We start from the raw sequence: 15090 nt of genomic DNA on the forward strand, positions 1-15090 counted from the left end.
TTGTTGTATACTCATTTAAAGTGTTTATCTGTGTCAGTGTTATATATATAATTTTGTTCATAAATCAATCGATTCTTTGTTCTTCGATTTATTTATGAGGGAGGCGAATTGTAACGGTTCAAATCCCGTTACAAGATGATATCTGTATTTTTATTATTGTATGATTTTATCTGTATTTTATTATTATTATTATTATTATTATTATTATTATGTCAGTATTATTATTATGTTATCTGTGATATTGTACTATTATTGTAATTATCCGTTTTATTCAATTTTGCAATTGCCTGTTGCTTGCAAGATTGCACTTAGATGTATACATATATACGTATGTGTAGGATAACACTCAATACCTGTACAGTGAGAATTGTTGTATATATCAGAGATTGGAAGTGACGTTGTTATATTGCGACACCACTGGCGATTCTGCCAAGTCATCGCCGCGCCTTGGCTACGTCATCGTATTTATTTAGATATGCGCTCAGAAAGTCGATCGCCGCAGGGCTATTTCACCACTGTATGTAATATCTGTCGCGTAGGTGGGAGTATGTCATTGTTATTTTTGGAGATTACGTAGCTGTGTCAACCAACGTCTATATAAGGTGGATGCACATTGTAGCGTCAGTCATTACTTATACGGATGCAGTACAGTGAAGTAGTCTACTAGATCAAGAGGCCTTAGGTGGTCAGCCAACCAGTGTGAACGAGAGATGGTGAAGACTCAGTGAGCCATTATTGGTCATTGAGAGAGTGAGATCAAATGGTTGGTCCGTCACTTAGTGGAAGACGCGGACGCAAGGCTTACCAAGGAGTCAGAGAGGGCAACCCTGGACCTGCCAAGAGGTCATACCATATTGACTTACAAAGAAGTCAGATGATATGGAGAAGAAGCAGTCGCAAGGATGTATCACCACGTTAGGCGTGACACATCTACAGTAAACACCAGAGCAAAGGAATACGTCGTAATTACACTAAAAGTGTTGAAGGTACAGTCAAGTGAATCAGTGAGGGAAATATTTCGTATAAATTGTTAAATGTCCGGTCAAGAAGAATTCAAATTCATGCCTAGTTTCTTTCAGTTGCAATGTCATAATTTCATATTCTCATCTGTTTTATCGCAACAAGACTCACTATTTTTTGATATATTATTTAAAGAATATATATTGTTCTATCAAACGAATTCATAGTTTCATTTCATTGACAGTAAAATATCATAACCTCAAAATTAATGGGGAAACCGAACGCCAATCTCCTTTTCCCAGAACTTATATGGTATGTTGTCAAAAGTAAGCTTATTACCCCACACCCTAGAGATGGTCAAGAGTCTCATTCTATTATTGCTGTACTGAGTGACAGCTGGCGCCCTTCAAATAACGTATGTGTAAGTAAGCAGGTAACTAGTAAGTGTGAGTACAAGGTTCGACGAGTGTGTATTTTATTTAATAAATGTTAATTTTCATAATTTCCATTTTAAATGCAGATATTCAGATTTCCCATTTTAAATGCAGTTTAATATGTTTGTAAATTTAGTCAGCGACTCAGGAACATGTTCACACGGTGCAGGAGAGGTTTATATCATTACATGGTTCAATCTTATAGGAAGTGATTGAAGTAATTAGTTACGTAAAAATGTAATAAATTTAACTGTTCTGTAAGCAAGTAAAAATTGTAGTGCACCAAGAAGAAGAAGAAGAAAAATCAACAAAATGGGTGTAAGAATAATGCTGAGCACAAAAAGTGTAAGTAAACAAACATACTGATAGATGATAATGAGCTCAGGTAGTAATCAAATAGGAATGAAAGCACGATTCTGAGCTCAGTGAGCACTCTAATTGCTGAAGAAGTAAACGAAATAGGCGGTAGCGTTACTGGCGTAAACCCTTCTTTCATAGAAACGAAGTGTCGCAGCTATGGGCACCATAAAAAATCCTTGAAAGAATGTTATCTGTCCGATCCCAAAGTTTGTCGGTCTGAGTTAGAAACACACTCTACGTCTATGCCAGTCCTAACAAACTTGTTTTATGGTGTGATCTACCTTTTACCGCTCAGATCAGTCACGATCTGCTGCAGTATCGCAATACAGTAACCTATCGCCTGTTTCCGTGCTACGAAAGAATATATGAAGAGATAAAAGATGCCATATAATACACAAAAGGTGAAGAGAATCTAATTGTGATGGGAGACTGGAATTCAGTGTTAGGTCAAGGAAGAGAAGGTTATGCAGCAGGAGAATTTGGAATGTGACAAAGGAATGAAGGAAGTCGGCTGGTAGAATTCTGTACCGATCACAATTCAGTCCTTGCTAATACGTGGTTCAAACACTACAAATGGCAGCTGTACACGTGAACCAGGCCTGGAGACACCGGAAGGTATATCAACTAGACTTCATTATGGTTAGACAGAGATTCAGAAACCAGGTGTTGGATTTCAAGACTTTCCCAGGAGCAGGCGTGGACAACGACCATAACTTGTTGGTCATGAAACGCCATCTGAAGTTGAACAAAATACAGATAGGAATGCAAGGAGTTGGGATTTGGACAAGTTGAAAGAAAATAATGTAATGGATTCTTTCAAGAAACATGTTGCACAAGGACTAAATGAAAAGACTGAAGGAAGCACAATAGGTGAATAATGGACAGTCACGTAGAATGAGATCAATAGGGCTACTGAAGAGACTTAAAAAAAATAGTACCAGAGAACTTTATACCCGTAAGATACCTATTTACGCAACAAAAATGAGGGCGTGAGAACCGACTGGCATTATGACTTACTTAGCACAAAGGCCGCTGGAGTTCAAATCCCGGCCGATGAATGTGGCGTTTTTGAAATGAAAAATCACGTTCCAGTGGTTCGGATTCCACGTAAAACTGGCATTCCCGTGGCTGTTATCACGTTATCAACAATCATCCTAGCCAGAATGACTTAAAGATACACAACTGGATAGATTATCCGATTGTCTACACATGCATTAATTACACGTTGCGTTTAACCACAATGTCCCAAGTCTCTTTCATTTAGGCAACAAAAGCAAAATATATGGCCCGTCTTTCGCGGGTCGTATCTGTAATTTTCTATAATTTGTTGTAGACTTCCTCGTTGGATCGTTTTTGGTGGATGCCATTCTTGTAATTGGATCCCATGATTCTGCTAATCATTCTGCGACCGGGTGAGTTGGTCGTGCGGTTAGGGTCGCGCAGCTGTGAGCTTGCATCCGGGAGATAGTGGGTTCGAACCCCACTGTCGGCAGCCCTGAAGATGGTTTTCCGTGGTTTCCCATTTTCACACCAGGGAAATGCTGGGGCTGTACCTTAATTAAGGCCACGGCCGCTTCCTTCCCACTCCTAGGCAGTTCCTGTCCCATCGTCGCCATACGGCCTATCTGTGTCGGTGCGACGTAAAGCAAATAGCAAAAAAAATCATTCTGCGCTCCTTTTTCTCCAATTCTTCAAGGAGTCCTTTATTGGCATTTAGGGATAGGGTTTCGGCTACATTCATAACTACTGGCTGAAGAACCGTTTCATCTATTCTTCGAGGAGTCCTTTATTGGCATTTAGGGATAGGGTTTCGGCTACATTCATAACTACTGGCTGAAGAACCGTTTCATACTGACGTATCTTAGTGTTTTTGGAAAGGCATTTTTTGTTGTAGATCGTGCGTGATGTTTGGTAGCTATTTCAAGTTTGCATATGCGTTCCCTAAGTGATTCCTTGCCCAGTCCGTTTTTCATGATGATCTCAGCCAGGTACTTATATTATTATTTCTCTGTCACTTTTCCGGCAACCTGATAGGGTCACGATGCAAGCCGAGTTGCATATGTGGATTCGGCCTCCTTTTACGGCAATAAGCCCCTCCTGATTTGAGACTGGCCTTCGGAGAGGCCTGGTTCAGGTCTTTCGAGTTGACGCTCATGGGCTATCAGCGCATTTGTGAGTATGGAGCCCTTCCTACGATGAAACCTGATGTTGAGGACGGTACACACACCCGGTCTCCAAGTCTGAGGAATAAACCAGAGAAGGTTAAAATCATTGATCTGGTCTGATATCGAACCCGGTATCCCTTGGACAAAAGGCCAGCATGCTAATCAGTTAACCACGGAGCCTGTCATTAGTGGTGGTGGTGGTGGTGGTGGTGGTGGTGGTGGTGGTTGTGATGGAGGGGGAGGCAGTAGTAATAATAGTAGCTGATTTGAGAAGAAGAGGTGCCGCCAGTTAAAATACTGCTGATGGGACAAGGCTGGAAAGTGAGGCCGAGTACGGTGATTCACGCAGGTCCATAGCGACCGTGGGTTTTAAATCCTCCTGTCATGAAGAGTGGTGCGGAAGTTTGCGATTAGACTGCTTCATAATAATCGAGGTGAATAATTACAGAAGCACATGCAGTCCTGGCTGGCGGTATAGACCTTTTCACACGGTTTTCTTCAAATTCAACCGTCCAATTCATTTGGCCTTTCTCAGTTAATCTGTGGGTGAACTATCTCAACTATATCAACTCTAGCTTGACCCCTCACCCCAACCCAAGGTGGCTACTTGACCGGTCAGTGCACTGGCTTGTAGCTGGAAGACACCGATTTGGTTTGATTATTTCACGATTATTGTCATCATTACTTTGTACGAGAATCTTCCGACAATATAACAAATTCATCAACTCCTTTTGCCCTCCTTTAAAGGAAGAAGGTCTTGGCTAGTCTATTCCATGAGAGCGCCACGTTCATATCACGTGTGATCAGTTTGAGTGGGGAGTTCATCCCGTCTGTACGATGCCCACACGTTTTTACTCCATTCGCTAACACCTACCATCACGGAAATAAGACAATTTCTAATCTTGTGAGGTCCTCGGTGAAGGAGAGAGCTGCACTCTCTATGCTTGGCGAGAGGCTTGTGTTCCAAGAGCCTTTCTCAACATGTTTTCCCCATGTTTACTCCTGTCTCTCTAATTATGTACAATGGAGATTCCTTGCCATTTGCCTTTCTTTCAACTAGAATACTCAGTTGATGAATCGTACTGTTTAAATATGTAGTACATGTTCAATCCGACGGTATTACGTAGAGGCCCAGGGAGTATTTCTTCTTCACGCCCTTCATGGCCCTTAACTGTTTATGCCGGTACCTTCATTCTTTGAAATGTCGGGCCTCTTATATTTTCCCTCTGATTGGTGTTAAAGAGGCTGATTGCACAGTATTGTGCTTTATTTTAAAACAATAATCACAACCATCACATGTTTTCAGTCCACAAATCTATGTGAACAAACTATGCTCTTGCTACCACTAACCATAATGAAGTACACTTCCTGGCTCCGCAGTTCAGAGCGTGTACCTGTTAGCTTGCATTCTGGAGATGGTGGATTCAAACTCTACTACCATCAGCCTTGAAGATGGTTTTTCCGTGGTGTCCAATTTCTACAGCAGGCAAATACTGAGGCTGAACCTTAATTAAAGTCACAGTCGCTTCCTTCCCAGTTCTAGCCCTTTCATATCATATCGTCGCCATAAAACCTATCTGAGTTGGTGGAATGTTAATCCACCAGCAAAATTTTAAAAACGTGTTCGAAGAGGTATGATAGCCGAGTGGCATAACTAGTGAGTCACTAAGGTGGCCGCGGATCGAATTATGGCCAAGGTTTTTTGTAGTGAAGTCACATCCCTGTAGTTCTGATTCCACGTAAAACTGGAGGTCTCGTGGATATGATCATGATATCAATACTCATGTAAAACGGAAGTTTTCTAAAAGCAAATCGGCTGCAAATTCTAAACCCACAAGTACAAGAACGGTCGAAAAGAAGTAGTACATAAGCTGTGGTAATGTAAAGAGAGTTTCGAAATACAAAGTCTGGAGCTCAGGTTGATTTATTTTGACTATTTAGCAAATAACTACAAAATTAAATAATAATAATAATAATAATAATAATAATAATAATAATAAAAGGTCGTCCGCCTCTGTGGTGTAGTGGTTAGTGTGATTAGCTGCCACCCCCGGAGGTCCGGGTTCGATTTCCGGCTCTGCCACGAAATTTGAGAAGTTGTACAAGGGCTGGAACGGGGTCCACTTAGCCTCGGGAGGTCAACTGAGTAGCGGTGGGTTTGATTCCCACCTCAGCCATGCTGGAAGTGGTTTTCCGTGGTTTCCCACATCTCCTCCAGGCAAATGCCGGGATGGTACCTAACTTAAGGCCACGGCCGCTTCCTTCCCTCTTCCTTGTCTATCCCTTCCAACCTTCCCATCCCTCCACAAGGTCCCTGTTCAGCATAGCAGGTGACGCCGCCTGGGCGAGGTACTGGTCACCCTCCCCAGTTGTATCCCGACCCAGAGTCTGAAGCTCCAAGACACTGACCTTGAGGCGGTAGAGGTGGGATCCCTCGCTGAGTCCGAGGGAAAAACCGACCCTGGACGGTAAACAGATAAAGAAGAAAAAGAGGAAGAAGAAGAAGATGATGATGATGATGATGATGATGATGATGATGATGGTGATAAAAGCGCGTAAGTGTCAAACAAATGAAAAAGTTATTCGTAATCTATAGAGAACAAAGCTTTCAGCGTGGAAATATAGTTTTATTTTTGCATTTAAACTCTTTGGGCTGCAGGCTGTCCCTTCATCGGAATAACCGAGTGGAGAGTCATCTCATCTGTAATTTAAAGAGTAGAGTGCCGCGACCGAACTGGACATTCTGTTGCCATCTGTTCTGGAAAACGTAAACTAACTTGCCCTATCTCGTTCGTTCAAATGTGACCGGAAGTCAAGACGAGTCACCTTCCCTGGAGCTCGGAAACCGGATAAACGAAAGAACGAACAAACCTGGACACGGTGAGCAGCCTGACTTTCCCGGCTCGCTTCGACTATCCCACGATCGAACTGGCTCTTTTGAACGACTCTCAGTTAGGAGTGGGAGTGAAGAGCTAGTTCGATTACATGTTATAAACCTCATTATTGGTCCTTATCGAAAATTTGCAGTTCAAAAATAATAAAGGTGTTCATTAATCCACCTATTCAATACTTTATTTCCACTTATAGTGGTTAGATAAACACAAGAACACAATAAACACATGTACACAATATGTTCAAGGCCGCTGTTAAAGTCGTAAACATTAAGGTATTAAAACATTCAAAGGAAGATATACGTAAAGGCGAAACTGAAACATCAGTTGAAATATCGTGGAAGAAGTGACCCTTTGTACAGGTAGGAAATATTGTCAGAGACCTTTGTCGAGAGATGCCGGTAGATGATGTGTACAATACATACGTTTTTGTGCTTATGTTAACGCCTTCATTTTGTTAGCAATATACGCATTCTCACATTGGTGAATCCATAAACAATTTTATTTGAACCATTTTAATTAGAACTACGTATTTTTATTGGAAGAAGTTTTAGTCTCTGACAAGATAGTTTTAGTATGATCATTGTCAGTGTTCCATTCACATGTTTTTATTAATGTATCAATAATCACATGTACCAAATTTTAGTAACTAGCTAATCTTTTAGCTTCTATTTGTAATATTATATGTATTTTGAAGATTATTTTAGGCTGAAGATGCCCGAAATCTTTCTTTCTTAATCTGCTTACCCTTCAGGTTTGGCTTTTCCCTCGGACTCAGCGAGGTATCCCACCTCTACCGCCTCAAGGGCAGTGTCCTGGAGCGTGAGACATTGAGTCAGGGGATACAACTGGGGAGAATGACCAGTACCTCGCCCAGGTGGCCTCACCTGCTATGCTGAACAGGGGCCTTGGTGGGGGATGGGATGATTGGAAGGGATAGACAAGGAAGAGGGAAGGAAGCGGCCGTGGCTTTAAGTTAGATACCATCTCGGCATTTGCCTGGAGGAGAAGTGGGAAACCACGGAAAACCACTTCCAGGATGGCTGAGGTGGGAATCGAACCCATCTCTACTCAGTTTACCTCCCGAGGCTGAGTGGGCCCCGTTCCAGCCCTCGTAGCACTTTTCAAATTTCGTGGCAGAGCCGGGAATCGAACCCGGGCCTCCGGGGGTGGCAGCTAATCACACTAACTACTACACCACAGAGGCGGACTGCCCAAAATTAAGGGCGAAATATGTCCCAAATAAGTGTTATTGTGTTTATGTAACCACTATAAGTAGAAATAAAGTATTGTATAGGTGGATTAATGAACATCTTTATTACTTTTGGAGCTAGTTCGATCCATATCGTATTCACAAAGACGCACACAGGAGATGCTGTCAATTGTGTACACTTTTTCATTTACAAATTATATACAGCACACATTAATGAACCACCATATTGAACAAAACACTTGACTGCAACATTATCATGTCAACCAACTACCAACACAACAAAATTACGACATGAGTCCACACACTTAATTCGACTAACGACTCGCACTCACAACAATTCTACTCAACTCAACAACCCAAGACTGTCTCTGTATATACCTTGCCTGGCCAGGCTTCTAGAAAAGTATGACACAAAATGATTTCTCGTATCTACTCGAGTCTCTAATAACCAATGGATAGAACATTCTGTAAAACTCGAGTGACAAAGATGCGTCGTTCTGGACCATTACCTTGTGTTGCACAACATTACATTGGATTTATACATCATATTTACAGTGAATAATAAATTATACACTATTACTTATGTGTTCTTACATTAAATAAAGTCGTATTAATATGCATACAGCAGAAGTATCGTGACATAACCCACTCGTTGGCTGAATGATCAGCGTGCTGCCTTTCGGTTCAGAGGGTACCGGGTTCGGTTCCTGGCCGGGTCGGGTATTTAATCTCTTCTGATTAATTCTTCTGGCTCGGGGACTTGGTATTTGTGTCCGTACCAACACTCTCCTCTTCATATTCACACAACATACTACACTACCTACCACCACAGAAACAGGCAATAGTGATTACATCCCTCCATATAGGGTTTACGTCGGGAAGGGCATTCGGCCGTAAAACAGTGCCACCATGTGCGCGCGCGCGCGCGCGCGCGCGCGGCAGTTAGCACCCGTGACCCCACAGGTGTGGGAAACTCGGTACGAAAAGAATAAGAAGAAGTATTGTGACATAACCTCACATGTTTTGTTACACAAGACAGATCATACAACACACAAATAATAAATTATACGACCGTGATTTATACCAAACAAAGTCCGTTCATAACTACGTAGATAATAATAATAATAATAATAATAATAATAATAATAATAATAATAATAATAATAATGCTACCTACTAATCGAGCTCGATATCTCCCTATCTACCCATGGGTTTAAAGAATTGTTTCCAAGCTATACTAGTCATTACACACCTGCATCATCCATCACTAATGGATAGTCGCTAAGTGTCTATCCTAGCGAACGAGCTGGGCTGTTTATCCAAGCTTCTATCCAGGTAGAAACACGAACTTGTTTTTGTATTTGGCAAATCCTTTACGTAAGTTGTGCTCACTTTTGACTGGGAAATGGATGAGTTATTTGTGTCAGCAGTGTTTAAAAGAGAAGCCTTGTAGAACTCATCCCCATGAGCTACACAAAAATGCTATTGTCCTTAAAAAGCTTTGGGAAGAAGTGGGCAAGGATGGTAAGTACAAATCAATACTGTGTTTTTATTCATCTGTGGTACCTAAAGCATTTACAAGTTGTGATGTTTCTTTCAATACCCATTTGTTTGAAATGAAATGAGGCCATTATAGTGTTGGATTATATGTTCAGGTAAAGCATAAGCTCTCTACCACGGTACAGCTCCCTTTCTGTTAAAATAATCCGTCAAAATACCTCTAGTTTGTATCGCATTGTCTGCAAATCTTTACTGCGCTCTTTGTCTGCGGGAATTAGGCTCACCTAAATCCATTTTAAGCTGAAAATTGTTCTATATTTCTTGAAGGAACTGCGATCTTTCATGTGTCATCATGAAGTTGTGGAGAGCGCATATTGATTTTACAATTTCTGTAGCAGTGTTCTTCGTTTCGATAGGTTTACGCAAAATTCTCCATTTCGCTTCCATTATACCGAAGCAACACTAAACACTTTTGCGAGCTCTGAAGAGGCGATAATTGTAGATACTTGTTTATCATAAACATTTTTTCCTTCCAAACGGTAGCATCAAATAATGTAAAAGTGGATAACCAGCATCACCGACCAGAGAAAATGAGATTTTAATATTCGTGTTCGGAATCTCTCTCTCTGTTGGGACATTAAGGCCATATTTTTCTAACATTTGAAACAATGAACTACTTTTTAAGTGTCCACTCTGGTGCTCTTCTGTGTAATCAAATGCAATGATTCTACAGTCCGCATCAACCACTACTTGTAGCAGAAAGGAAAAATATTGCTTGTGCTTGTATTGTAATATGTATTCCCACTTCTAGACGCACAAAATATTCTAAATTACTTTCCATCTGTTGCTCCAATGCGATTCGGGAAGTTCCATTTTGTGAAGAATAAGTGAGCAGTACGATACCATGTATCAGTAGTTGGAAAGGGTAGATGTCCACTTTTTAACAAGCTCCAAATTACGTGGCAAGTTTGTAGCACAATCTCAGAAACTGTAGTCCGCCCCAGACGATGTAGAGCAAGGGATCGAAATGATTCCCAGTGGCCAAAAACCTGAAAAAAGAAATGTTCATACAGATATTGTATGACATTAAAAAGACAAATACAAGTTATATAAACTTCGATTTTAAAATTTGAACTGAATTAGTAAAAATCACATTTAGGATAGCTGATAGATCACTTTTTAACATTTCTGTGTTGCTGAATATGTTATTTGTTATTATTTCTTTTGCTTTGTTTCAGTCAAGTATCTCAAAAGAAGGTGGAAGAATGTGAGAGATCATGTTTTTAAAAAGGAGAGTAAACTATCGAAATCTTCGACCGGTGATCGGGCTTCGAGTTATGTTCGGAGTGCATGACACCTATATGATCAGTTTCTATTTTTGAAGAATACCAACCCTACCTCCAACTTTGACCCTAGACGACGACAACGCCGGTGAGAACGTTTCGATTTCAAGTGAGCTGAGCGTAACACTATAACGATTTCAATCCCCACCATTAACCTGGGACTCAAATTTAAGTGTCAATGAACCAGTGAGGAAGAAAAATCGTACCGCGAAATATACTAACGCTGAGAAGGGTGAAAAATGCTGGAAATTGTAAAAATAGAGCTTCTTGAAAAAGAAAGTGCGAAGGACAATAATGATGACCGGCTGTTTATTGAAAATCTATTGCCGTTTATGGCTGCAATTTCGCCACTTCCTTAACTCAGACTTCGATACAAGATTCAAGAAATAGTTTTGGAACGACTCGAATCCCAGGAAAGTAACCGTTCTCAGTCGCTTCGACCGATGATATCTCCACACAACTCAGCCGGGCAAGTCAACAGCTATTTGATCCCTTGTTGGTTAGTGATTCACAGGCTGATTCGCAATTACCATTCCAGTCTCAGCATAGCACAACTTGGCTGTTTTAAGGAATTCTAAACCGCGGCACTTACGCCAGTTGAACTTCCACATTTGAATGATCACGAAAAGGACTAAAACGAGTTTTCGAGTTCAATAGCAACTTATGTGCAAAACTTCAAAAAACTTGGTCTTCAACTTGTGAGCCTTTTTTTTTCCTTAAATGAAAATTAAAGTATTTTAAAAAAGCAAAGTCATCTCCGTACAGGCCATGAAGGCCCAGGGAGAGGTGAAAGGTAAAGGCTTCCACATCCGTAACCTCGGCACTTGATGGAGTAGAGTGATTCGCTGTATACCCGGCCACCTTTGCCCCCAAGAATTAATCTGGTACTCATTTTTGGTGCAGGCTGAGTTAACCTCAGGACCACATGCACTTGCGGAAGTGGAAATCTCGTTTCTTAAACTTTTGACTTCGTGATGGGGAATCGAACCCACGTCCTTCCGGATGAACTGAGCACGCCTTTCCTGCCTCCACCAGGTAGCCCCCAGTTAAAGTATATAATAAAAACAAAAATGTCTTGGTCTTTTATTTACTTCAAAGTGACTTCAAAGGGTCGTTCTTCGGGTGATATATTAGGCTATGCATTTTCTGTACTTGTTGTCCTGCTTTTGCATTCTCGAATTTTAGTAAGCAGAATAACAAACATTGCTGTTGCCATTCGTAAATATGCATAAATCTGGTCCGGATGATTCATAACTATTTGTAGAGAACATCAAACGCCCCATTCGCAGAACTAGACTCATTCACTTTGTGTATCCAACAAGAAGAAGAACTTCAACTTCGTACTTCAAACTAGAATCATAGTACTAGAATTCTCAATAAGCGATTTTATACTCAGAGAAAAGATCGGTCCACTTTGAAATGATTGATTACAACCGTCGCGTAATGTTCGCTGACCAGTGGAAGTCAAACCGTGTCTAAACTACTTTAGGCCGGACTCTACTACATACATTTTTAAAGAAATAATTGCTTTGAACGCAGTCATTATTTCTGGATAGTGCACCCATTTCACATTCAATAAATAAACTAAAAGAGAGAGTACAATTGCAGAAGAGATCGCCAGAAACAGAGGCATATGAACAATACGTTTTTTGCCTGTTTCTTTACGTCGCATCGACACAGATAGGTCTGGCGACGGTGGAACAGGAAAGGCCTAGGAATGGGAAGGAAGCGGCCGTCGACTTGATTAAGGTACATCCCCAGCATTTGCCTGGTGTGAAAATGGGAAACCACGGAAAACCATCTTCAGGGCTGCCGACAGTGGGGTTTGAACCCACTATCTTCCGGATGCGAGCTCACAGCTGCGCGCTCCTAACCGCACGACCAACTCGCCCGGTGAGCAATACAATACTAACTCATAACCCCAGTTCACTTCATCTTGTAACCAAGATTTCCCTCCCCCTCGAAACGTATGATTTTTCAAGTCACGTTAGACCGTTAGGATGATTACGCCATAGCGGATATATTCTGGCAGGAGGGAGGAAGTACGAGTATAAGGTTGCAGAGCCACTTTAGGGGTTAGGAAAGTGGATGAGTCACTGGGGACAACTTATCATTGAGGGCACAATCTTTGATCTCTTCCCTTCCGGTATACTGGTAAGCACGTGACTTCTTTCATTGAGGGGTAGATACTGGAATGCCCATACAACTTTATTACGACGCACGATGAGAGAGAGCAATCACTTACAGTGCACTTCCTTTTGTAGAACATCTCAACAGTTTCAAACATAAAAAGTGAAGGTCAGTTAATTGATGCATGGATGTGTATGTTAGATCCTCAGCTCCAAGGCAGGTTGGTTCCCAAACAGATCCACCGCAAGGTGTCACTGAAGGTGCACACTAGAAAGCGAGGCAACTGCTTTCCTCGCCGAGTCGAAAGTGTTATTTTATTACTTATCACACTGCAAAGTATAGGGTGACCCAAAAGTTCGTTAACATTTGACGAGGCAATACTTCACGGAATATTGGAGGTAGAGAGGTAATGAAATGAAATGTCGTATGGCTTTTAGTGCCGGGATATCCCAGGACGGGTTCGGCTCGCCAGGTGCAGGTCTTTCTATTTGACTCCCGTAGGCCCCCGTGCCACTGGAATTAACCAATTAAGGTTAAAATCCCCGACCCAGCCGGGAATCGAACCCGGGACCCTCCGAACTGAAAGCCAGTACGCTGACCGTTCAGCCAACGAGTCGGACAGAGAGGTAATAATTGACACACATGATTGGCATGTGTGCCGTTCCCGCGTCCAGGTCGAGTTGCATGAGATCAAGGCTAGCTCGAATATTCTATTTACTTCTCGATGCTTTAAATTTATGGGCTATGGGTCCCGCATTCGAGAAAAGATCACCAGATTATACTAGCAGAAAAACCTAACCTACATAGTGGACGTCTCCTACCCGTAATTCTGTTAGTTTTCGCATTCGACTCACAAAATATGCAAATAATCATCACTTACAACTACATTAATATTCAAACAATCATCACTTGTAACTAGATCCTTATCCTAAGAAGTCATTAAAAGAGGAATTAAGTTATACAATATAATATTTATTTAAAAATAAAGTAGAAATTGAAGAAAATACTTGGTTTGTTATGAATTATTTCTTGAAAAGATAATTAAGGAATAGTTGACTTCGTGCTTCATCAATTAATCTTCGAAATGCATTAAAATTAGAGATCTCTGACTGAATAAAGAAAATTACATCATATTATAATATTTACAATATTGACTGAGAGCTATTGAATGTGTCGGACGCTGATTCAAAAGTCTGATTAAATCACAAATAAAATTAGAATCTCATCTTTCATCTTATCAATCATCGCGTGAAATTGTTCCTAAAATCTTACTAACTTTTTCTCAAACATTAATTACCTCACAGTACGATAGACTCACTTGGATGTAGCTGTTCATGCACAATTATTGACAACAACTTGGTTGTGAGAAAGTGTTTTCAAAAAAATTAAATTATTTAACATGGTTCACATGGGTTACACTTTCCCAACATTCTTTCAAAATTCTTGATGTCGCATTTCGTACGGGAAGAAAGGCAATTCATTAAGTCATTATATCCTTAAAAATAATATAACTGAAACATCATAACTAATATTTACTCAAATTGTTCACTTGGGGTGGCTATAAATTAAGTGCTCATATAGTGATTATACATGTCGTAATACTGTGCTATCATCCATATTTGACGGTCATATAACACAATTATGCTGGATATCAGGTGATCTAGCTGGTAAGAAGATACTATCAATTACTAATAGCCTTCAATTTTGAAGAACAGTTACCAGTGATATCAATTAATGTACTACAGTAAGCTTCCTAGCTTTCCTAATCTAAGTGAAAATACTTGTGGTTAGAGGAAACATATAAGTACAGGCTGATTCTGTGCCACTCCTATTATCAGGAATTATTTGATGATCTACTAGGTAAATGTCAACATAGGAACGTTATTATGATCGTAATCAGCGCTATATATGGCTTATCCAAAGATTAAGACCGAGCTCGATAGCTGCAGTCGCTTAAGTGCGGCCAGTATCCAATATTCGGGAGATAGTAGGTTCGAACCCCACTGTCGGCAGCCCTGAAGATGGTTTTCCGTGGTTTCCCATTTTCACACCAGGCAAATGCTGGAGCTGTACCTCAATTAAGGCCACGGCCGC

The sequence above is a fragment of the Anabrus simplex genome, chromosome 1 (genome assembly GCF_040414725.1).
Source record: "Anabrus simplex isolate iqAnaSimp1 chromosome 1, ASM4041472v1, whole genome shotgun sequence".
Lineage (NCBI taxonomy): Eukaryota > Metazoa > Arthropoda > Insecta > Orthoptera > Tettigoniidae > Anabrus > Anabrus simplex.